At 43.4% G+C, this 22593-nt stretch overlaps 1 protein-coding gene across 10 annotated transcripts in view; it reads right to left on the bottom strand.

Moving 5' to 3' along the window:
- The window catches only part of MAP7D2 (MAP7 domain containing 2), a 1271501-nt gene that overhangs the window by 306734 nt on the left and 942174 nt on the right, over positions 1-22593 (bottom strand). The gene's annotated exons all lie outside the window — the stretch shown is intronic.

Raw genomic sequence — 22593 nt, 5'->3', positions numbered from 1 at the left:
AATAATGCAAATGGCTCAGGACCAGAACTCAAACTTTTTAGCTCAACAAGTACCTTATTCTTAAATATGGCCAAAAAGAACTGCAACAGTGAGTGAGGTAAAAGGAAAAGGTGTCACTGTTATAAGGAGCTAAGCAGGAAGAAAGTACAGTTGTGTGTACTTACTGTAAATATAGATGTTCAACTGTCTTCACTATTGCAGTAATAACATTTGGGATTTCCTGTCTTGGGAAGCCCCTGATCGATTTGAATACTACAGACCCCCCCTCCCCTAGCAATGGTGAAAACCCTCCTCTTAGACAGCAAGACATCAGTGGATAAAAGTCTTGGACTGGCGCCATTTCATCAGATCTTTCTTGCACCCCCCCCCCCCCATGGTCAGTACTCTACTTGCCCCTGGCAGGGAGCAAGACCTGTCCATACTGTCCCCTTTGGAGAATCAGCTATAGTTAGGGGGGAGGAAACCAAAGAAGAAAGTTGAAAAGGGTACACACCCCATCCCATAGGAAGATGCAGAAGGGAAGGTGGGAGGGAATGGTGACTGCAACACTTGAACATCTATATTTATGGTAAGCACACACAGCTATAATAATAACACTTGGGAGGATTCCCAAAGCATCAGAAAAATGGAGGTTGGCAAAAAGGCACTTACTATGGGGGAAAAAAGTCCTTACAGGACAGCTGAGCAAATACAGGTCTAGCTCTAGGAGCAGAGGCTAGATTGTAATGCTTAGAGTAAGTGTGTACAGAGGATCAGGTAGCAGGCTACATTATGGAATGGCTAGGCACTCCCCTGATAAAGGCAGTGGTAGCTGTAGTGGTACTGATGGAATGTGTCCTGATGTGCTCAGGCACCAATTTACCATAGCACTTGTAATAGAAGATAATGCAATTAGAAATCCACTCAGAAATAGTTTGTTGCTAACCACTTTCCCTTGTTTTTAGTTGCAAACGCTACAAATAACTGGTCAGATTTCCTGAAGGTCCTAGTATTGTGCAGACAAAACCTGAGCTGCCGGTGCACATCTCAGGATTTGAGGGCTCTTCCTCCTTTGTTCTATGGACCAGGGAAGAAGACAGGTAAATGTACAACCCAGTTAAGAAAAGCTTCTGTGACTACGTCAGGCGTAAAGGAGAGGTTGGTTTTCAGTGAAACTCTTTTCTTGTGAAACCTGTGAAAGGGTTCCCTACACACAACACCTCAAGCTCAGAAATCCGTCTGGCTGAAGTAATGACCACTAATAGGGGGTTTCCAGGTGGTAGATTTGATGTCTGAGGAGAAAGCAGGCTCAAAAAAAGGGCACAGTAAAGTTTTTACAACAAAAAGGTAAGGCCCCAGGATGGAGCAAGGGGCCTCCTGGGGGTCTTAAGTGAATGACACCTTGAAAAATTGATCCACTGTAGGATGGTGAAAAAATGAGGAGGCTGCAAAGGCATGCAGGTCGAAATAGCTAACGTACGAAGTTTAATGAACGATTAAGAACATCCTTTAGAGAAAAGTTCTGCCAGGTAAGATAAAACAAGGTGATTTTTAGTTGTAAAGGTTGCTGCCCCTTGGATTGGCACCAGTGTGAGAATTTTTCCAGTCAGAGATGCAAGACTTCCTGGTGGTGGGTCTCCTGGTCTCTGAGGATGACTACAGCATCCTTGTTAAACATCTGGCTGGAAAGGATGAGAATCAAAAAGCTTCCACATTGGCAGCCTGAGTGTTGTCAAGCTGGAGTGTATGGTGGTCAGTTTGCTCTGTGTTAGCAAAGCCATCTCTAGTGGGAGCAGCCATGGTTCTTCCTTGACTATGTTGAACTATGAGACATAAAAAATGCTGCAAATATAATATCTTACCAATTCCACACAGTTCCTGAAAATGTATAACAAGAAAAACAAAATAAAAAAGCAGAACAAGGAAACAGTAACTGTCAAATAATGCAAATGCCTCAGGACCAGAACTCAAACTTTATAGCTCAACAAGTAACAAGCATGGGGAATGAGTGCTGACTGGGCCAGAAGGATGCTATCAGGATCACTCCTCATTCATCTTCAGTGATCTACAGAAGTACCCCGGGGATGATGGGGTATGGTAGGGAAGGCATACAGAAATAGACCTCTCCATGGGAAGGAGAAGGTATCTCTTCTCTAGGCCCTGTGGTTTAGGACCTTTGAGCAAAACTTGTTGATTGGTTTGTTTTCCTTTGAAGCAAAAAGGTCTACTTCTGGCAAACCCCACTTGATTGTGAGTTTTCTGAAGATTGCCTTCTTCAGCATCAATTTGTGAGAGTCTGTTGCCTACCTGCTTAAGTAGTCTGATAGGGCATTGTCTACTCTGTGCTTTTTCCCAGAGATGCATGCCCATATGACACAAGGGGAAGGAGTGGGTACCTCCCCGTTTGTTGATAATGTCACATTATTATGGTGTTGTCTGTCCTTACCAACAGCATCTGCTGTCCAGTTCTGTCTGCATGCTATGGGGACTCTGTAGACTGCCGCCACTTCCTTTAGATTGCTATGACATTTTAAGAAGTTGTTGTGGCTTGCAATTTCAAACTGTGTATCTTTGTATGATTGTGTGTGTGTGTGTGTGTGTGTGTGTGTGTGTGTGTGTGTGTGTGTGTGTGTGTGTGTGTGTGTGTTTGTGTGCGTGCGCGCGCGTGTGTGTGTGTGTGTGTGTGTGTGTGTGTGTGTGTGTGATCCTCCCATAAGCTAGGTCTGAGACATCTGTGCTGATCTTTTGATGCCCTGCCTGTAAGGTGAAGGGGACTCCCTTGTTCAGTTTGCAGGCACCTTTCCACAATAATAGTTCTTTCTTGATGCAAGCAAGAAATGTTACTACACCATACAATTTTGAGATACCACTGTAACTTTCTTAAATCAGTTTTGTTAAGGGTACCATTAGAATGCAAGAGATCATATATCTCAGTGCTCTCAAGAGCTCTCTGGCTGAGAGATTCCTTCTGGATTAACTTTTGAAAGTAGTGTGCTAGGGAGAGAATCTTACCCTGTGACAGGATAGCCATTTGTCTATTGAAAGCAGCAGAATCCCAAGGACAACTAGACTACTGGAGGGAAGAAGGCTGGACTTCATGTGATTGAGAAAGAACTCTAAATCTGTGAGGCATGTCATGGTCATTTGCAGAGGGGAGTTAAGTCCCTCCATTGCACTTACCTGTATGAGGCAGTTGTACAAATAGGGGTAAATTTGCATGCCTTTGATCATGCAAAAGGCGATTATTGGAGTCAGGCATTTTGTGAATACTCTAGGAGCAAAAGACAAGCCAAAAGACACTGCGGAGATCTGGCAATGTATCCCACCTGCACTGATGCAACAGTACCTTCTGTGTTCTTTTAAATCCAAGGCAACCAAGACTGCCTAAGGAAAGATCATGGGAAGATGTTTTTGTAAGGTCAGAATTCTGAACTTGGGAGGCACCAGGAATTTGTTTAATCTTCAGAAGTGTAAGATGGATCTCCAGTTTCCTTCTTTTCATGGAACCAGAAACAGCCTGGAGCAGATCCGTGTTTCTACTTCATTTGAGGGGTCTTGTTCTATAGATCATTGGGAGATCCTTGATTTGAGCCTTTACCTCTTTTGGGGATGGGAGGAATGCCTGAGAACCTTGGGAGAGAAGCACACTGTATTCTATATCAGTTTCTGATTATAGCTTGGACCAATCTGTCCTGGGTGATGATCTGACATTGATTTAGGAAAAGGGAGAGTTTGCCACCTAGCTTTGTAGGATGGTTTGTGTGGGGTTTTCAGTGAGGGGGGATAGGGATTTGCTTGTCTAAATCACTGCTTTTCCCTTCTGGGTCCACTGAACTGAGGCCTGTTGGGCTTATTTCTGGGGTCTGCTTGTCACCTTCTTTTCTCTCTATCCCTTATGATCTTTCTGCTTTAGTTTTTTGATTGGGAGGCAAGAAAGGACCAGGAGATGGTAGGGTAATTTCTGATGAACCTTGGAGATGGGACCTGCTAAAAGTCTTTGACAGTTTGTAAAAACTTAGCCATGTCCTCCAGTCTTTTGAAAACAATTTAAGCCTTGTATCCAAAATGGAATTCCTTGTCCAGGGGATCATAACGTGGTCAGGATGGACTTCTCACAAAGCCAGTGATTACTGATCCTGAGGTAGCTGCCTTACCTGATATTTCAACAGCATCAAAATCACAGTGTAAAGAGTGTTTAGCAACCTGGGAACTGGTGCTGCAAAGTTCTAACAACTCTTTTTGGAGACCCATGTTTGTATCACCTGCATTTTCTGTTTCATCTGGTCCAGGAGGGATTCCTGGAATTTAACCATGTGAAACAAGTAATTCAAAGCTCTCATGGCCAGAGTAACTAAGGTATAACATTTTCCCAAATCTGTCAAGGGAGCTACTCTCCTTGTAATTGGGTAAAGGATTCTTAGAAGTGTTGCCATTGGCCCTCTTGGATCCTGAGAAGAATACCTCAGGGTCTGCCACTGGATTGCTAAAAAGATGTTTGTGAGAATCCAGGACCCTGTAAAACAGACAAGTGCCCTGAGCACAGGAGGCTGGGACTCAGAATGCAAGGATGTGTCCTGGATGACATCACCCACTACATTTAGGACTGGAGGAATAGCTAGTGCTTTATGATCAGGAAGGTCTAGAAACTCTCTCACCACTTTCTTTGATTTAGAGTCGTCCTGAGCTTCCCAAATGAAAGACCTCTCACCTTGTGTAGTATCTCTACAAAGGAAAAATCCTCAGGTGGTGAAGCTAAGGCTGGGGTGTTATCCGATTCAGAGTTGGCATATAACCATGTGGAAAGTTGGTCCAGATATACCAGTTTATCCTCACCTGAGTCACAGGAATCAGAGAACTCCAGAGGTGAAAGATTTCTCTCTTTTTTTTTTGTCTGAAGTTCCTCAGGCACAGGTCCATGAGATCCTTAGCTAACCTGACAAGGTCCTGCAGGTAGGCCCGTGAGGGTGTCTGTGGCCCAAGATACTTAGGCTGGGGCTTGCCTACAACAGCCTTCTTATATTTAGCCTTGGGCCTGGTATTGGGTGTGCTGTCAGTAGTAGATGGTGCAGGCTAGCGGGTGGCCAGCCACAGCCTGCATCCTGCCTGCTTAGATCTTCTTCCTGTTTCTTCACGGAATTCCACCCTCCCCCTGTAACAGTCTTGAATGGCAGTCAGAAGCTGGCACCTGCTTAGTAGCTCCTGACCCATCCAAAGCCTGAGCTAACTCGTCTCAAGTGGATATCAATGGAGCCTATGACATGGCAACATCTGAAGGGGTCTAGCCAGGGGCCATGGCCATAAACTCAGTCATTACAGGTGGTTGCAAAGGTACCTCTCCTTCAACAATATCAGGTCTAAGCAGGCTATCAGATAAGGAAACGTAATCATCTGGCTCGCTAGCAACTTTTGGATTCTTCTCCTTCCTCTTCTGAGGGAGATCAGCAGCAGAACTGCTGGATGCTATAGTTTGTGGAGGTCTCCTACACTCTTTCTTATCCAAAAAGTTATCAAGGGACTTGGCCCTATTGTTAATAGTCCTAAAACTGGGGACAATTGGGCATGTCATGCTCCAGTCTCAGGCAGAATAGGCAAACAGACAGGAATTACCAGTGAGGGATCTACTTTCAGCACACTATACAAACATTAGTCTTAAAAGACATTTAATGAAATGCAATATAAGCAGTAGAAAAACTGGAAAATCCACAATGCGGCATTTAGCTTTAGATCCTCAATTCAGACAACCAATGTACTACATGAAGGAAGTCTTAGGCTCTGATGGCAAAACAGAACTGAAGAAATGTCACTAGCTGACTGCCCTTTATCCACAGATGCCTCAATGCCCAAAAGGAGAGCATCCACTGGGCCTAGAGGAGGGGAAAAATGTCCAGTATTCTGGCTGACCAAGGGCTTCCCAAGGCAGGAAATCCTAAGTGTTACTATTGCAACAATGAAACACAATGAACATCAACTTTCAAAGTTGACCTGTCATCAGAGTGCATCTACAACTGCATATCAAGTCACTGAGCAGCATACTTCTGGAAACCACAATATTCAGCTCAAAACCAGAGCCAGTTCTAATTGTGAAGTTCCACTCCTCCAGATGTGCACCACCATATGTGAGGCACTGCCAGTAGCTGGGATGACACGTCCAGTGTGACTATAATGACATCTCTAATGATGTAATTTCTAGCATCTTCAACCAGCTAACTGTGCAAGCTGTGCCATCTAATGGCTTTTCAAGGGAAGCCTGTGTGAATGAGCAGTGGTTCACCTCTGCTGAACTGATTTAGGGAAGAACACAGCTTCACATGGATGGGAAGCCTGTTCCAAAGAAGGGATATTCTCTGAAACACATACCGGTCCCACAAAAATGTCCTATGTATGCTGAAAGCAATGTTTAAGTCCTCAGATCACATGTATTTCTGATACGACTTTTTTGCAGATATGCAGAAGGTCCATCAGAGTGAATCCAAGGATACCAGGCATAGAGCATCACTCAACAGTCTGAAGGACACTGAGTATAGGGATAGGGCTTTGAGACAATCTGCATATGTCATGTCATTTATGCCCCATACCTTCCTTCCTCCATCATGATTTGCACAGTTTCTGTTAGGGCAGAAGGGAAGAGACATTCATTTGATAAGACAATACTAATAAAATGACATTAAGGCTTGAAAAAGAAGAGTTCACTAGTACAGATACTGAATTAGCATATAAGATGTGATGTTAGACATGACAGTTCTGCCCAAAAAGAAATGCCATCCAAGTAAAACTATGTGCATGCGTTTGCATGTGCATTAATATGCACATGAGCTTGTAACAAACTCTGGTGCAAAGGTGCAGTTAGAAGCGCAAGAGAAACAATGGCCAGATAACGGACAAATATGTAATACACATGGATGGCAGTATAAATGGTACTGAGTATCTTTGTAACTATATGAATGTTCTGGTTAAACTAATGAGTGGTTTAAGAAGCTCCTTACAACACAGTTGAAAAACTGTGCAATAACAGGCTGATACAACTTGGCTAACATACAACACAAAGCCTAAAATGTGAATTACAGTATACTTTACTAGCAGGAGCAGTATTTTGCAATTGTTCTGTAGTAGTCATTACGGCTGATGTTAAAGATACATGCACAAATCAAACTTCAAGTACTGTCTGCCAAAACATTGTATAATTAAAATATGCCTTACATGCTACCATCTAATGCAGTCAAATTTATTTTTCATAATGTTTTTGCTTTCTCTCGACCACTGGTACTTCCACTGCTTTTGTAGCCTAGTCATAGATTTTGTGCCACTTATCTACAACTCTTTCTGTGAAAAAATAATGTCAACATGTATCTTCTAAGCATCCACCAAAAAATATAACTACATACTTGGTGCTTTACAGAGTCAGATGTCAATTTGGCAACTACATTTCAGCCACCCTCAATTTCTTTCATAAATATGAACAGCTTCAGAGTTATCATTTTCTTTTGTCTGATTTCCAGAAAATAATATTTTGCCTAATCTCCAGAAAATAAATATTTTCAGTATATCACACATTGCTGTATTCTAACCATACTTATATTTCTTTACCTGCAAAACACATACAAGTCATAGAGCTGAACACTGTATTCCAAACAGTCTCACAAACCGCCAGCGATATGTTGTATCCAAGCTACATACTACATGAAAACAGTTCAATGAGCAACACACACAGTATACCAGTAAAGGACTTGACAGATGATTCATACACATTACAGATATTTCCAGTTATATGATTATTCTCATATCCTTCTTTCTATGCAGTTTGCCAGAAGGTTTCTTAATTTTTCATATCAATTTCATCAATATATCAGCGCCTGCAGATACACTCACCAGGATAAGCTGCAAAGAAAAGTCACTGAAAAAGTATAGCAGATAAGGAAAGAACATAAAAGAGATATGTTACACTTAATATTCTTCCATAAAGTGCACGGACCATACAGTTCCACATCTTTTACTAGTCTGCTGCCCTTCGACTCACCTATATCAAAATTCAGATTACCCCAAGAAAAAGTACTAAAACGTGTTATGCTACCCTCTAAAACTGCTTTCTTCTAGGTCACTTCATTAAGTTAATTGCAAAGAAAGATGTGTCTTTCCTGTATGGCCTCCATGTAGCTATTTCCCATGTAATCTGCTAAGGTGGAACTATGTTGATATAAATGCACCATGTGTTTTCCCATCCCAGATGTCTACTACCAATGTAAGAAACAGTGGAAGACAGCTACGTGGTGCAGAGGGATGGAGCTTTAAATGCAGCCTGGTTGCTGGAGTGTAATGCACTGAGTGGTCAAGACTGGCTCATCTATCCTAGGGGTTTAGAGGCAGCTTGGCTCATAGGTTCATAGGTTCATAGGTTCATACTAGGCTATCTGCCCTGGGGCAATTATAAGCCTAACCTGATTCTGTATGGCTTACGCCACCCCTTGATTTGAGTATACTGTGCCCTTTTTAAGGTTTAGTTTACTGTGCCTCTGTCTAATAGCGACACGGGAGTAATCCCTGGGACAAACCTACGATCCCCCATCCACCTATCGAGATTCTTCTTGAAGAGATTCAGTGAGGTGCTCTGCCTCACATGAACTGGAATTCTATTCCAGAACAAAGGGAGCCTCTGGGTTATGAACCTGTCCCTCCAGCAAGTTCTATTTATTTCTGTGCTGAGGTTGAAGTCCCTCGAGCGTGTGGCTCTAAGGGATTTAGATTTACTGAGGTGGAGCATGTCCATTAATTCTGGATTTGACATAGCTTTGTATGTCAGGCATAGATCGCCTCGAAGTAGGCAGTATGCAACTGAGTAGAGCTGGAGTTTTTTTAACCGAGCAGCATATGGCATCTGTTTGAGACCCTTGATCCTCCTGGTGAGATACTTTTGGGGTCTTTCTAATTGCTGCAGGTGTCGAGTAAGGTACATCCCAAAAGGGGCATTGTATTCTATGATGGGCCTGATGAGGATGAATAAAGGGGCACGATTACCTCTCTTGATCTAGATGTGAAACCCTTCGTGATGAGGTGGGCTATGTAGAAGGTCTTTCTAACCACTTTGGCAATGTGGTTTTCAAAGGAGAGATTGCTATCAACTTGGGTCCCCAGGTCCCTAATAACTTTCTCTGTACTTAATGGGTTTCCGCCTATGTGGTAATTTGTGTGCACATTGTTTTTGCCAAAGGGTATGACTATACATTTTTTGGCATTTAGCTTTAAACCATGGTGCTGGCACCAGTTATCTGTCTCTGTGAGACCTTTTTGAAGGATGTGTGTGTCAGCTGGAGAGTCGATTATGGCGCCCAGTTTGCAGTCGTCTGCGAACTTGGTGAGCCATAGTCCTCCCACGTTTGCCTGTACCTCGGAAAAGTATATACCAAACAAGAGTGGTCCCAGGACAGAACCCTGTGGGACGCCACTTGTGACCAGTTTCGAGTCTGACATGGCTCCAGCAACTCTCACTCTGTGGGTTCTGTCTTTGAGCCAGTTTGCGACCCATCTTGTGACATAGGTGTTTATATTTAAGCTGGATAGCATATCTATGATGCCCGAGTGGGGTATTGTGTCAAATGCCTTTGCAAGGTCCAGATAGGCTGTGTGGACTACCTTCCCTTCATCTATGGCTTTGGTGACTGTTTCAAAGAAGTCAACCAGGTTCAAAAGGCAGGATCTGCCCTTGACAAAGCCGAACTGGGTAGGGTCTAGTGTCTGTAGGTCCCCAATGTCTTTGTTTATGAGTTCCATGATGATCCTCTCCATAGCCTTGCAGACTAAGCTAGTCAGGCTTATGGGGTAATAGTTTCCAGGATCCGTAGAGGCTCCACCTTTGTGGAGTGGGACCACTGTTGCTGTACACCATTCTGTGGGCACATATCCTGTAGTGAGGCTGAGATTGTATAGCTGTTTTATTTGAGGGATTAGTTCCTCTTGGAGTTCATGTAGGACGCAACCTGGGATGCCATCTGGTCCCATGGAAGCAGTGTTTTTTGCTTTGGAGAGGGCAGCCTTCACCTGAGCATCAGAGATGTTTGAGAGGCAGCCCTCTGCCGGGATAGATATTTGCTCTTTTGGGGGGGAGGGGAGAGAGAAGTTTGCACTGAACCTGTCTGCCAGGATATTGGCGATGTCTGTGGGTTCAGTGTATTTTTTGTCATTTAGAATCAACTCAGAACAAGTCTGGGAGTTGCATCCCAGGTTCCTAACATAACTGAAAAAAGCCTTATGATTGTCTTTGGTGTCCTGTACAATTTTTCTCTCGAAGCAGGCCTTGGAGGATTTTATGAGGGATCGTAATTTTTTGCTAGTACTGATCAGAGATGCCTTCCCTATTAGGGATTTTGCTCTATCATGTAGTAGCTTCCTCCTTCTGTTGTACAGTTTATTTATGGCAGGGGTCCACCAGACTGGATGCCTGCCTTTAGATGATTGGGTCTTGGTTTTGTTTGGGATAGCATGATCCATGCATTCCTGGAGATGTCCGGAGAATGCGTTTATATAGGATTCTGCAGTTTGGGCCATAGTTTCCACTGGCCCTGGGGCCTTGAAGGATTCCACTTCGGTTTTGAGAAGTGAGAAGTTCACTTTTGAGAAGTTTTTCACTGTGGTTTTCTGGGCTGGGGGTGGGGTCGGGATGTGGACATCCAGTGAAATTAATTTATGGTCTGATCTTACCAATGAGGGATATACTTCTGGTGTGGAGCATAGAGTCCCCATGTTGGTAATGATCAGGTCTAGTATGTTGTCCCCTCTTGTGGGAGTGGTGACTAGTTGTTCCATAGCATTTGAGTTTGTAATTTCCAGGAACCTTTGGGCTAAGGTGCTGGGGCTTGAGTAGTGCTCCCAGTCAATGTTTGGGTAGTTGAAGTCGCCCAATATAATGGTGTTCGGAGAGATCTTCATGTTCTCCAATGTTTTCAGGAAAGCCGAATGGGATTCCTGACTTTGAGAGGGTGGTCTGTAGGATGCTATAAACTGAAAAGCAGTCTTGCCCACTGTTAGTTGCACATGGATGGTCTCCGATACTTCGTGCAATGCCACTAACCTGGAGGTGTGGATATCCTTGATAAATATGGAAACTCCCCCTCATTTTGTGGTTCGGTCCGGGTTTTGGGGCCGAAAAGCATGATATGAGGTATAGCCTGGTAGTGCTGGGGTGCTCTCTGGAGCCTTGAACCAGGTTCCTGTCACTGCACAGATATCGATGTTCTCCATACTGAGGAAAGTTTCAAGTGTGTGCATCTTGAGGTTAAGACTTCTGGCATTAAGCAGCATTACCCTTAGTTTCTTGTTCCTTGTGCTGTCTATGGGGGTGGGTTTGACTTTTGAGCTTTGCCTAAAAATGGCACTATGGGGGTGGCAAGAGCCTTTGCCAATATCCGAAAGCCCAGTGGTGACAGGTGCACCACATAGCTGTCACCTGGTGGAGTAGCATGCAAGGGAAAGGGAACAAGGAGGGATCTCTGGACTGCCAAATCTTCCACTGTAGGCACAGTAAGTTAGAAATGTACAAGAAAGTACAGTTGTGTAGACTTACCATAAATGTAGATGTTTGAGTGTATTCACTGTTGCAGTCATCACACTTGGGTTATCCTGCCAGGGGTATCCCTCAGTTGGCCCGAATACCAGAGGCTTAGTATTTATGTGTCGGTTGCTGTCACTCCAGGACTGACGTCAGGTTGTCAGTGGTATAAAAACAGGCAGTCAACACCATTACATCAGTTTTTCTTGCCTCAAATGTCAGGAGCCCCCAATAGGGAGCTAAGTTATGGTGGAGTAACACCACCAGTAGAAAGTAAATACCAATAGACCTGTAAGGGTGAGGACGAGAGAGAAAAAGAGAGAGAGATAAGGATGCTGGAGGGTGGGAAACCAGGACTGCAACAGTGAATACACTCAAACATCTACATTTATGCTAAGTGTACACAAATGTACTATGTTCTTCATGTTTCACTGTTGCAGTCATCACACTTGGGGTGATTCCCAAAGCTGAGGAATGGGCGGAGGCAGTCAAGAAGAGTTGGGGCTGGCTAGTATGCCCTGCAGCACTGCGGTTACAAAGTCTGCCCTGGATTTTGAAAAGATAGGCAGGTGGTAATGTTTGGTGAAGTTATGAACAGAACTCCATGTTGCAGCTTCCAGGATGTCCCTGGTAGGGACCCCTCTAAGAAAGGCTGTAGAGGTTGAAGTTGCCCTAGTAGAATGTGTTCTGACCCCCTGCAGGGGTGGTTTCCCATGGTATTTGTAACAGAAATGGATGCAGTGTGCTATCCATTTGGAGATGGTTCGTTTTGATATAGCTTTGCCTTCTAACCCTGGTGCAAAGCTGACTAGTAACTGGTCAGATCTCCTAAAGGGCTTAGTCCTATCCAGGTAGAATCTGAGCTGTCTGTGCACATCTAAAGAGTGCAGGATCCTTTCCCCCTTAGTCTGAGGTTTAGGGAAAAAGGTGGGCAAATGAACAGATTGGTTGAGAGCCACACTGGACACCACCTTAGGCATGAAAGTTGGGTTTGTCCTGATAGAGACCCTGTCAGCATGAAAAATAATGAAAGGTTCCACAGCCATAAGTGCTTGTAGCTCAGATGCCTTTCTAGCTGAAGTGATGGCCAGAAGCAAGGCTGTTTTCCAAGAGAGGAATTTTAACTCTGCTTAAGCTGCAGGCTCAAAGTGGGGGGAGGGGGGGGCATGAGCTTTTCCAATTCAAAGTTAAGGTCCCAAGCAGGGCTATGGGCTCTTCTTGGTGGCCTTAAGTTGTTAGCCCCTCTCAGGAACTGTTTGATGAGAGGGTGTGAGAAGAGAGGTGGCTCAGTGCTGTAATGTGCAGAGATGGTAGAGGCATGGATTTTAATGGAAGAGAAGGACAGGCCCCTGTGGAATAGTTCTGCTAGGTAATCCAGGATGAGAGGTAAGGAGGGCTGTGCTGGGTCAGCTCCTTTAGTCTGGATCCAGGAACAATACCTTTTCCACTTGTCAGCATAGGGCTTTCTAGTACTGGGTCATCTGGCTTCATGTATGACATCCAGGACTTGTCTGCTTAGGCTGGCCACTGGAAGAGAATTCCAGGAATAAGCCAGGCTGTTAGGTTCAGGGTCTGCAACTGTGAATTCATGAACTTATCTGGGGGAGATGCCATGGAGGCAACGGGGACAGACTGCACAGTAGTGGGTACCAGTGCTGGCATGGCCAGTCTGGGGCAATCAGGATTGCCCTTGGCCTTTCCTCCCTTACTTTGAGTAATACTCTGGTAAGAAGAGGTAGAGGGGGAAATGCATAAATTGAGAGGTTTGCCCACTGGAAGGACAGGGCATCCACTTTCCAGGCCTTGCTGTGAGGTTCCCGAGTGCAGAAGTTGCCGATTTGATGGTTGTAGAGGGAGGCAAATAGGTCCACCATCAGGGTACCTCATTTTTGGGTCACAAGGTTGAAGGTGTTGTGGTTTAATTGCCACTCATGTGGGTCTAGGAGATTTCTGCTTAAGTTGTCTGCCAGAGAGTTTTGGTTGCCTGGCAGGAATCGAATTTGCAGATGAATATGCATGGCTGATTCCATGTTCCAAAGGGTCATGGCTAGCCTGCAGAGTGGGTAAGAGTGGGTTCCCCCCTGCTTGTTGATGTACCACATTACTGTGGTGTTGTCGGTTTTGATTAGTAGGGGTCCAGGAGAAAGCAGGGGCCCTGAATGCACCTGCCGTCCAGGTGAGCACCCCAGGCATAGCTTGATGCATCTGTGGTTAGGGTCTGGGTGGTGTGGGGTTTTGAAAAAGGAAATCCCTTGTTGTGGTTGCATGCTGCTGCCCACCAAAAAAAATCTTTCCTTAGACAGGGTATCATAGGTATAATAGTTTCCAGGTCCTGAGAATGTTGACACCAAAAGCTTTTTAAGTACCACTGAAGTTTCCTCATATGTAGTCTGGTATATGGAATTAGTAGAATGCAGGAGGCCATGAACCCTAGAGCTTGCAGGATTTTTCTTGCAGATAACTGGGCTCTGGTGGCCAGTTAAGAGAAGTAGCCTGTCAGATAGGCTTGTTTTTCTGGTGTTAGAAATGCCATCTGGGATGCTGTGTCCAGGCTTGCTCCCAGGAATACAATTTTTTGACTGGGGACTAGTTTGGATTTCTTCTTGTTGATAGTATACCCCAGTGAGATTAGTAGGTCCTTTACAAATGTCAGGTGCTGTAACAGCTTTTCCTGGCTGTCTGCCTGAATCAGGCGGTTGTCCAAGTAAGGGTAAATTTGAATATTTATTTGTCTGCAAAAAGCAATTGTTGGAGCCAGGCATTTTGTGAAAACTCTGGGAGAAGTGGATAAGCCAAAGGGAAGTGCAGAGAACAGATAATGCATAGATCCTGCCCTGAAACATAGATATTTTCTGCAAGAATCTCTGATTGGGATATGCAGATAGGCCTCTTTGAGGTCTAGAGTGGCTAACCAGGTATCTTTGGACAGCACAGGGAGAAGCTGCTGCAGTGTGAGCATTCTGAGTTTTGGTACCACCAGGAAGGTGTTTAGAATAGATAGATCTAAGATTGGGCACCAGGTGCTCTCTTTTCTGGGTAACAGAAGAAGTCTGGAACAGAACCCCTGGCCTATCTGATCTGCAGGAACAGGCTGAATTGCCCTCATGGAGAGCAGTGAATGAACTTGGTTTTGTGCTTCTGCCCACTGGTTTGGAGGAAGATATGGGAATCTCTTTGGGGTTGGCAATGTGTGGAAATAAAATTTGTACTCCTGAGACACTATGTTGAGGACCTATTGATTACTGGTAATGGAGCCACAGTTTTCTGCATGGGAGGCATGTTTTCCTCCTAGGGGCATGAGAAGATGGACAGAGGTGAGAGGAGACACTGGTAATTCTTTCCATAAGGGGGTGGCTCAGCACTCCCTGGTTTAGAAGTGGAGGTACTCCATTGCTTAGATCTATGCATACCCAGAGACTACTGCCTGGGGGGGTCTGCTACCCCTAGGTTTAGTCTGAAGTGCCCTTGAGGGGGCTGGAAAGGACCAATGTTTTGAGGGGCAATGCCTACTGAATCTTGGAGGCTGAACTTGCAAAAAGTCTTTAACTGTCGGCATAGACTTAGCTTTTTCTTCCATCTTTTTTAAAACCTCGTCTGCTTTAGTGCCAAACAGATAGTCTTTGTTCAGTGGTGCATTCAATAATTTTGATTTGACATGATCTGGCAAGGTCTGTTCCTTAAGCCAAGCATGCCTTCTAAGTATAGAACCTGTGACTGCTGTTCTGCATGCTTCTTGGGAGTCAAACCCACATTGCACAGTATGCTTACTGATTTGGCTTGCAGAATGCATACGTTCCTGTAAATCTTTATTTTCTGCACAGTCAGGGAAGGAAGATAATTTTTGTTTAATGAGTTCCATGGTATGTTGCTGGTATTTCAGCATGTGGAACTGACAATTTAATGCTCTAATGGCAAGAGTTGCAGAGGTATATACTTTTTTACCCATTCTGTCTAAGGCTTAAGAATCCCTGTCCAAGGGGGTGGTATTCTTAACTGTAGTTGCTTTTATTCCTTTAGGCCCTTGGGAGATGACCTCTGGGACAGAAGTAGGATTCCTGAAAAGAAATTTGTGTGAGTCAGGGACACTGTAATACCAGTCAGGTTTCCTGGGAGCAGGAGGTAAAGTATCAGGAGTTAGACTGGATTCCATAAAGACATCATCCACAACATCCAGAACAGAGGGTATAGCTAAGGGTCTGTGCGGTGGTAAATCTAAAAATTCCCTGAGTCTCTTTTTGGACTGAGGATAATCCTGGCATTCCCAATGGAAGTGCTCTCTCAAAGTATGTAGAGTTTCACCAAAAGAAATATCCTCTGGAGGAGAGGCAGAAGAAATGGATTCCTCTGCATCTGAATCCTCATAAGCAGATAAGGGCATGCCTTCATAATCAGAAATCTCAGAGTCGTCGGACTCTTGGTCTGATAAAGGTGCTGGGGTCAAGTCTCTTTTTCTTTTAGCAGGGGAAGGCTGGCTTCCTCTAATCAGCATGATAAGGTATTCCACTATTTTAAGCATCTGTGATTGTGACAAGGAAGCAGTTGCATGTGTTTGGGTCGTCATTCTTTGAGGCGTAGCTCGTACTCTGGGTCTTAGAAACTCAGTAGTTTCAGAAAGAACTGAAGACAAGAAAGAAGTTGTCTGTTTGTGTCGAATATCGGTAGTGCGAAGAACTTCCTCAGAAGCCGGTGCCTGCACAGTGGCTCCGGACCCATCCAAGGTAGAGACATTCGCAGGTTCCATAGTCAAAGAAGAGTCTCGTGGCATACCGGACTCTGAACGGGTCTCGGTAATGGCCTGTGAATCCATCGATGTGGGCATCAGGGGCTGTGAAAGCACCTCACTAAGTACCGGTGAACTGGCGACTAGCTTAATGGAAGTGTCGTCGGCAGTTTTGGACCTATGTGGTCTGTCTCTGTCTTTAACCTTACGTTTTTTCAGAAAATCGGTAGCCGGATGGCTTGCCGAAGTCATTTTGGAATACGGAGATTGGGAGCAAAACTATTTAGCTACAATAAGGGCCCAATGATGAATAGTTTGGGCGCTGAACAAAGCACAATACCGGCAGCGAGGGACGTCGTTGTCTGGGCCTAAACAGGTGATGCAGTAAGAATGGAAATCTTGGTGTGTTATTTGCTTTCCACATGTGAGACAATTGTTAACTTTTTCTAACATCAGTTAGAGCAAGAAAAACAGGATACCCAACAGGGTACTTAGCATTAGAAGACTTCAACTTCAATTTCGGAAATGAAAACTCAGGTAGCGGCTGACCGGCACTCGTACGAACTGCTTCATCTTCGGGCTTCTCAGCAAGAAAGACTGATGTAATGGTGTCAGCTGCCTGTTTTTATACCACTGATGACCTGATGTCAGTCCTGGAGCATCAGCAACCGGTGCAGAAATACTAAGCCTCTGGTATTTGGGCCGACTGAGGGATACCCCTGGCAGGATAACTCAAGTGTGATGACTGCAATGTTGAAACACGAAGAACATCTCCTAACCTAGGTGGATGATAGCCATGACTGCAGTCTCTCAACTCTCTCTCTCTCTCCCACTGTTCAAAGATTTGGGAGGATACTGGGCAATTGATTATCAGAGGCTGGTGACATAAAAACCATGAAAGAAAAAAACGACTCAGTGGAAAGCTGTCATCCACTTGGCCTCCACCTGAGGTGAGTATTTCTTCATGTATTTCATTTTACATCCTCAGGAGTGCTGTCCTTGAGACATTCAGTTTTATCTTTCTAAATTCTACTCCAATACACAGGCACTGTTCTTAAACAACAGTGATTGGACATCTTGCTTTTGCATCGCTGGGCTGACTATGAAACAGAGTATGAAGCTGTAAAAGGGTACAGAGCAGTGAGCAACTCAAATCTTGATGACTACACTTAATATACGGAAATCTAAACAAAGGAAATCTTAGACAGTTCCAAAATCTACAATTATGAATTGTGAAATTCCAAGACTACAAAACTGAACAGCTTCAAATATAACTTTTTGTCAATTTTTGAGAAACAAAAGTCCTCCAAACAATAAAACAAGGAGGCTGTACACTCTTTAGTTCCTTACTTAATGCTCATACCTTTAAGTAACAATTATCCAGAACTAGGGGAAATCTTTTTTTTATTTTCAAATATGCAGAATCAGAATTGCATCATTTGCACTTTTGAGACTAGGAAGAATGTGTTTTTTTTCCCTGCAGATAGCATGGATGACGAATAACAATGTAAGATACAGACATGCTAAAATGTTCATAAACTGACACCTCAAACTTTCATCAAAAATGAGTAATGGGGAGAATAGTGGTGTGCATTTATAAGCACGTTTTCAAACAAGAGGTGACACGTAAGTAGAAAAGACTATCAGAACTGCAAATAGCTTCCCAATAAAAAAAAAAACACCCGATATGTATAAATCAATGGTCAAAGGAAGCAACAATGTAACTATAGGCATTACAGGAAACTATTGTGAATATTTTTTGTGTGTTCCTGGGTCGTTTTTTATGCATTTCTGTAGTTAATGTTAATATGGTCCGTATTATAACACTGAATAATCAGTATAACCCCAAAGACATTGACAGAAACACACCTAGTTCAAGTCTGTCATTATTATACTACTGTCATTCCCATTTTGTTTTGATTGCAAACCATAATTCGTGTAGCTTCATCACAGAATGTAAGTTTACACACACACACACACACACACACACACACACACACACACACACACACACACACACACACACACACACAAACACACAAAATCATAGATGAACACACAGACAGATAAGTTGATGGTATTTTACAAACTTTGTGCTATAACAAGACATTCTCTTACCTAATCCTGTAAGAGATGCCTGGCATCTTTATGTTGAAACATACCTCTCAACCTGTTATCACAAAAATCTGGACAAAACCAAAATAATGGGGGACAAAGGACCAAAAATGGAGACAAATCTTAAATACTGCTCTTATAAAATTAGAAAGTTGCTAGAATAAAATGTTTTGTATTACTATGCATTTTCTAAGGATATAAGTGGTATATTTTGAGTTATCTCGGCTTAATATCAAAGCTTTGGCCGGCTAACATCTACCCGAAATCAGTTGGACATATAAGTGAATTTAAGTACACTTTTATCTGCTCTTTTGTATACAGTACTGTATTTAATTTATTTATTTGTGTTTTTCACTGAATATTAACTCAATTGAAGTTGTGGCTGCCTCTCTACAGAGTACCTTTTAGAATTTCTGTGTAGCCATTGATAGCAGTGGGGGGTAGTTTCACCTCATCACTGACATTCTGTCTTGCCTTATATAAGTGGTACATTTTGAGTTATCTCTGTTTAATATCAGAGCTTTGACCGGCTAACATCTACCTGAAATCAGCTGGACGTATAAGTGAATTTAAGTACACTTTTATCTGCCCTTTTGCATATAGTACTGTATTTAATTTATTTATTTGTGTTTTTCACTGAATATTAACTCAACTGAAGTTGTGGCTGTCTCTCTAGAGTTAGCTCGCCACCCACCCTCCCTGTTCTTGTTTTGGTGTTAATGTTAGTGGCTTTGAAATTGTCCGCCCCACTTGTAGATTTCTATTTGGATACTCCTTCTGGGCCCATCTCATTTGCTCATTCAGCTGAGTGCAGTGAGATCATATTGTGATTTCAGGCACTCCTACTGTGTACAAAGAGAGCATTTGGGAAGGACAACCCCTGTAGCCTCTTAATCCTGCTCTGTTCCCTCCCTCAAAAAAAAAAAAAAAAAAATATATATATATATATATATATATATATATATATTTTTTTTTTTTATTCAGCTGCTCTTACTGTAACTGTCTTAGTTGCTCTTCTGATGGCTGTTATCTGTTCAGTCGCTCTTACTCTGCACTTATTACTGCTTGTTAGTAGCTTTCTAATTTACTGCCTTCTGCACTTGTTTTTTAGTCATTTGTTAATTTAATTGCATTTATTTGAACTGTATTTGCCGTAGTGTTGCTACACACTCAGGTGTGCTGGCCTGCACTACAATATGAATTGTATTTACTGCTGTTTTAGCTGCTTTTCTGTAACAAAAAAAAAATTCTAATCTTATTTCCTGCCTTTCCTGTAAATAGTCAAGTTCAGATACAGACTTGCTGTATCCATGACTGTTGGTAAGCTTCTGAGCCCCCCAGGCTTTTCTGTGTTGGAGGGAAGCCTTCTAGCTTATCAGTGAGAGTGGTATGCACTAGATAGCCTATCTACCAGGGGAAGAGTGGGTTTTGGCCCTGAAATTGTAGTTCATCATCCGTTTGGGCAGTTTTTCCATCTCTTTCTACTTTCTGGTTAAAAGCTCATTTTGCGTATGGTCCCACCTTTCCTATAACTTGTGTTTTCCAGTCTTTCAACTTACTGGCTTAAAAGCCTACGTTTGTACTTGGTCCTCACCTTTCCTGTAAGTAGTCTAATCCAGGTACAGATTTGCTGTATCCAGGACTCTTAGTAAGCTTCTGAGCCCCCTAAGCCTTTCTGTGTTGGAGGGAAGCCTTCTAGCTTATCAGTGGGAGTGGTAAGCATTAGGTAGCCTATCTACCACAAGAGGAGTGGTTCCTGGCCCAGAAATTGTAGCTATTGGCCATTTGGGCAGTTTGTTTCCCACCTTTCTTGTAACTAGCCTAGTCCAGATACAGAGTTGCTCTATCCAGGACTGTTGGTAAACTTCTGAGACCCGCAAGCCTTTCTGTGTTGGAGGAAAGCCTTCTAGCTTATCAGTGGGAGTAGTAAGCACTAGGTAGCCTGTCTACCATGAGAGGAGAGGTTCTTGGCCTAGAAATTGTAGTTTATTGACCATTTGAACAGTTTGTCTGTCTCTTGCAACTTTCTGGTTTAAAAGACCACATCCGCGCTTGTTTCCCATCTTTCCTGTAACTAACCTACTGGGTAGCACTAGAAAGCCTTAAACTGATACAAGCCTTCTAGCTTAGAAGAGGGACTTTGGAGTGATTAAGTATCAGTTTTCTGTACTTTCTTGCTGCACTTAACTGTTTTCTGCCTAAACGCAGATTTTCCAGCATTTATTGTGATTTAAAAGCTTGTTTTTTTCACATATTGTACTTATTTGACTGCCTGCACTTTTAACAAGTTGTTCTTTGTTTAAATAATTTGTTTAACTGTTGTAGGCTATACACTAAAGTGCAATAGCCTTTTCTGATCATTTGTAGACATTTAAAGCTGTTTTAAGTGTATTTTTTTACTGTTTTGCCTTATCTTTTCAAAACAACAAAAACAATTCATTGTTTCCCGCCTTTCTAAGCTAGTATAGTCCAGTTTTCAGGCTAGTGCTGAATTCAGGGCTGTGATACTAGTTTCTGAATTGCCCATAACTTACTTGGATAGAAGGAAGTTTCTCTGTTCACCTGTGAGAGAAGGGAGCTTTGAGCAACCTATCTGTCCCTGGAAGAGTGGTTCCAGCTCAGAAGTTAGTAGTTTATTGGCCATTTTGGGCTAATTTCTATCTCTTTCATTTCCCAACTATAAAAACCTGCGTTTGCATGGTTTTGCGCACTGGGCAGTGCTGGTTAAATTATTCCCGGCTCCACTAAGTCTCCTCATCAGTTTTTCCCTTAAAACTAGTCTAACTCTCAGCCTAAGCACTCAAAAAGCATCTTACAGCCCAGCACTTGCTCAGACCTAATAGCAAGCACTAATATACCCTGATTCAGATTGCCCAGCAGGGCAAGGCTCTTTATTCACCCCTCACCAACCAAGCGACTAAGCAGCTCACCCTACTATTCAGGCATGACCAAAGGGCAACTTCAGGTGCACTCTCCAGTCCAGCTGGTGAATCTGGGTATCCTGAGGCAATGTTGCAACTGCCTCATGTACACAGACAACCCTCTCCTCCTACCACAAAACACTAACATAGGCGAGAGATGCAATTATACAGCCAAACTGGAAGCTAAGCTGTCTTCACCCAAGACTGGAATAGACAGTCAAGAGGAGAAGGTTAACACTTGCACCACAACTCCAGCTGCACACAGACCTGCTAAAACAGCACTGGCAAAAAATACACATAAATACACAAAATCATACTCAGAGGTTCTAAATAAAAACCTGCAAAAGCATCAGAGACCTCCAAAGCAGACACCCAAACAACCTGCACTTCCGGTCACAAACCAGACAACACATAAAACACAAAATCAGTGTGCCACACAATCACAGCCCTTAAGGTGAAATAACATACCTAACGCACTATTAATAGGTGACTCTATAGTCAGGCACACTGATGTCCCACTCACTAGGCTGGACAAACAGAAGGTTACTGTTAGCTGCCTGTCGGGACCCAGAATCCACCACATAACACAAGCACCCAGGTCACTCCAGAACAAGTACAAATATGACTCTGTCATTGTTCATGTTGGTGTGAATGACCTGAGACGTACCTCCCTGGACTACATGAAAAGAGACACGGAAGAGCTCTCTGATCATGTAGCCCAGGCTGGTATGACCCTGCCACTGAGTAGCATCCTGCCCTCACCAAGAATGATACCTAAGTATAAAGAAAAAATGATCAATTTCAACAATTGGCTAAGCTTCTGGTGTCATTCAAAGGGGATTCAGTGTCTCAGCCTGAGATGACATGCTCGACAAGAGACGGCTTGCACCTGTCATCCCTAGGCTTTTGAATACTGGCCAAGGCTCTTGCTGCGCCCATAGTGCCTTTTCTAGGCAAGGCTCAAAAGTCAAACCCACCTCTGTAAAACAGCACAATTAACAAAAAACTGAGGGTTATGCTACTCAACGCCAGGAGTTTAAATCGCAAAATGCACATGCTCGAAGCACTCCTCAGTATGGAGAACGTCGACATCTGTGCAGTAACTGAAACCTGGTCCAAGGCTCCAGAGAGCACCCCAGCACTACCGGGCTACAACTCACACCACACGTTTCAGCCACAGAACACGGACCGAAACACAAAAGGAGGGGGTGTATCCATATTCATCAAGGATACCTACACCTCCAGGTTAGTGGTGCAGCATGATACCTCTGAGATCATCTATGCGAAACTAACACCGGGTAAATCTGCAATGCAAATTGTGG

Source organism: Protopterus annectens, chromosome 5.part0 (genome assembly GCF_019279795.1).
Source record: "Protopterus annectens isolate FY-2018-M chromosome 5.part0, PAN1.0, whole genome shotgun sequence".
NCBI classification, from domain to species: Eukaryota; Metazoa; Chordata; order Ceratodontiformes; family Protopteridae; genus Protopterus; species Protopterus annectens.
This window is presented reverse-complemented; position numbering and strand designations above follow the sequence as displayed.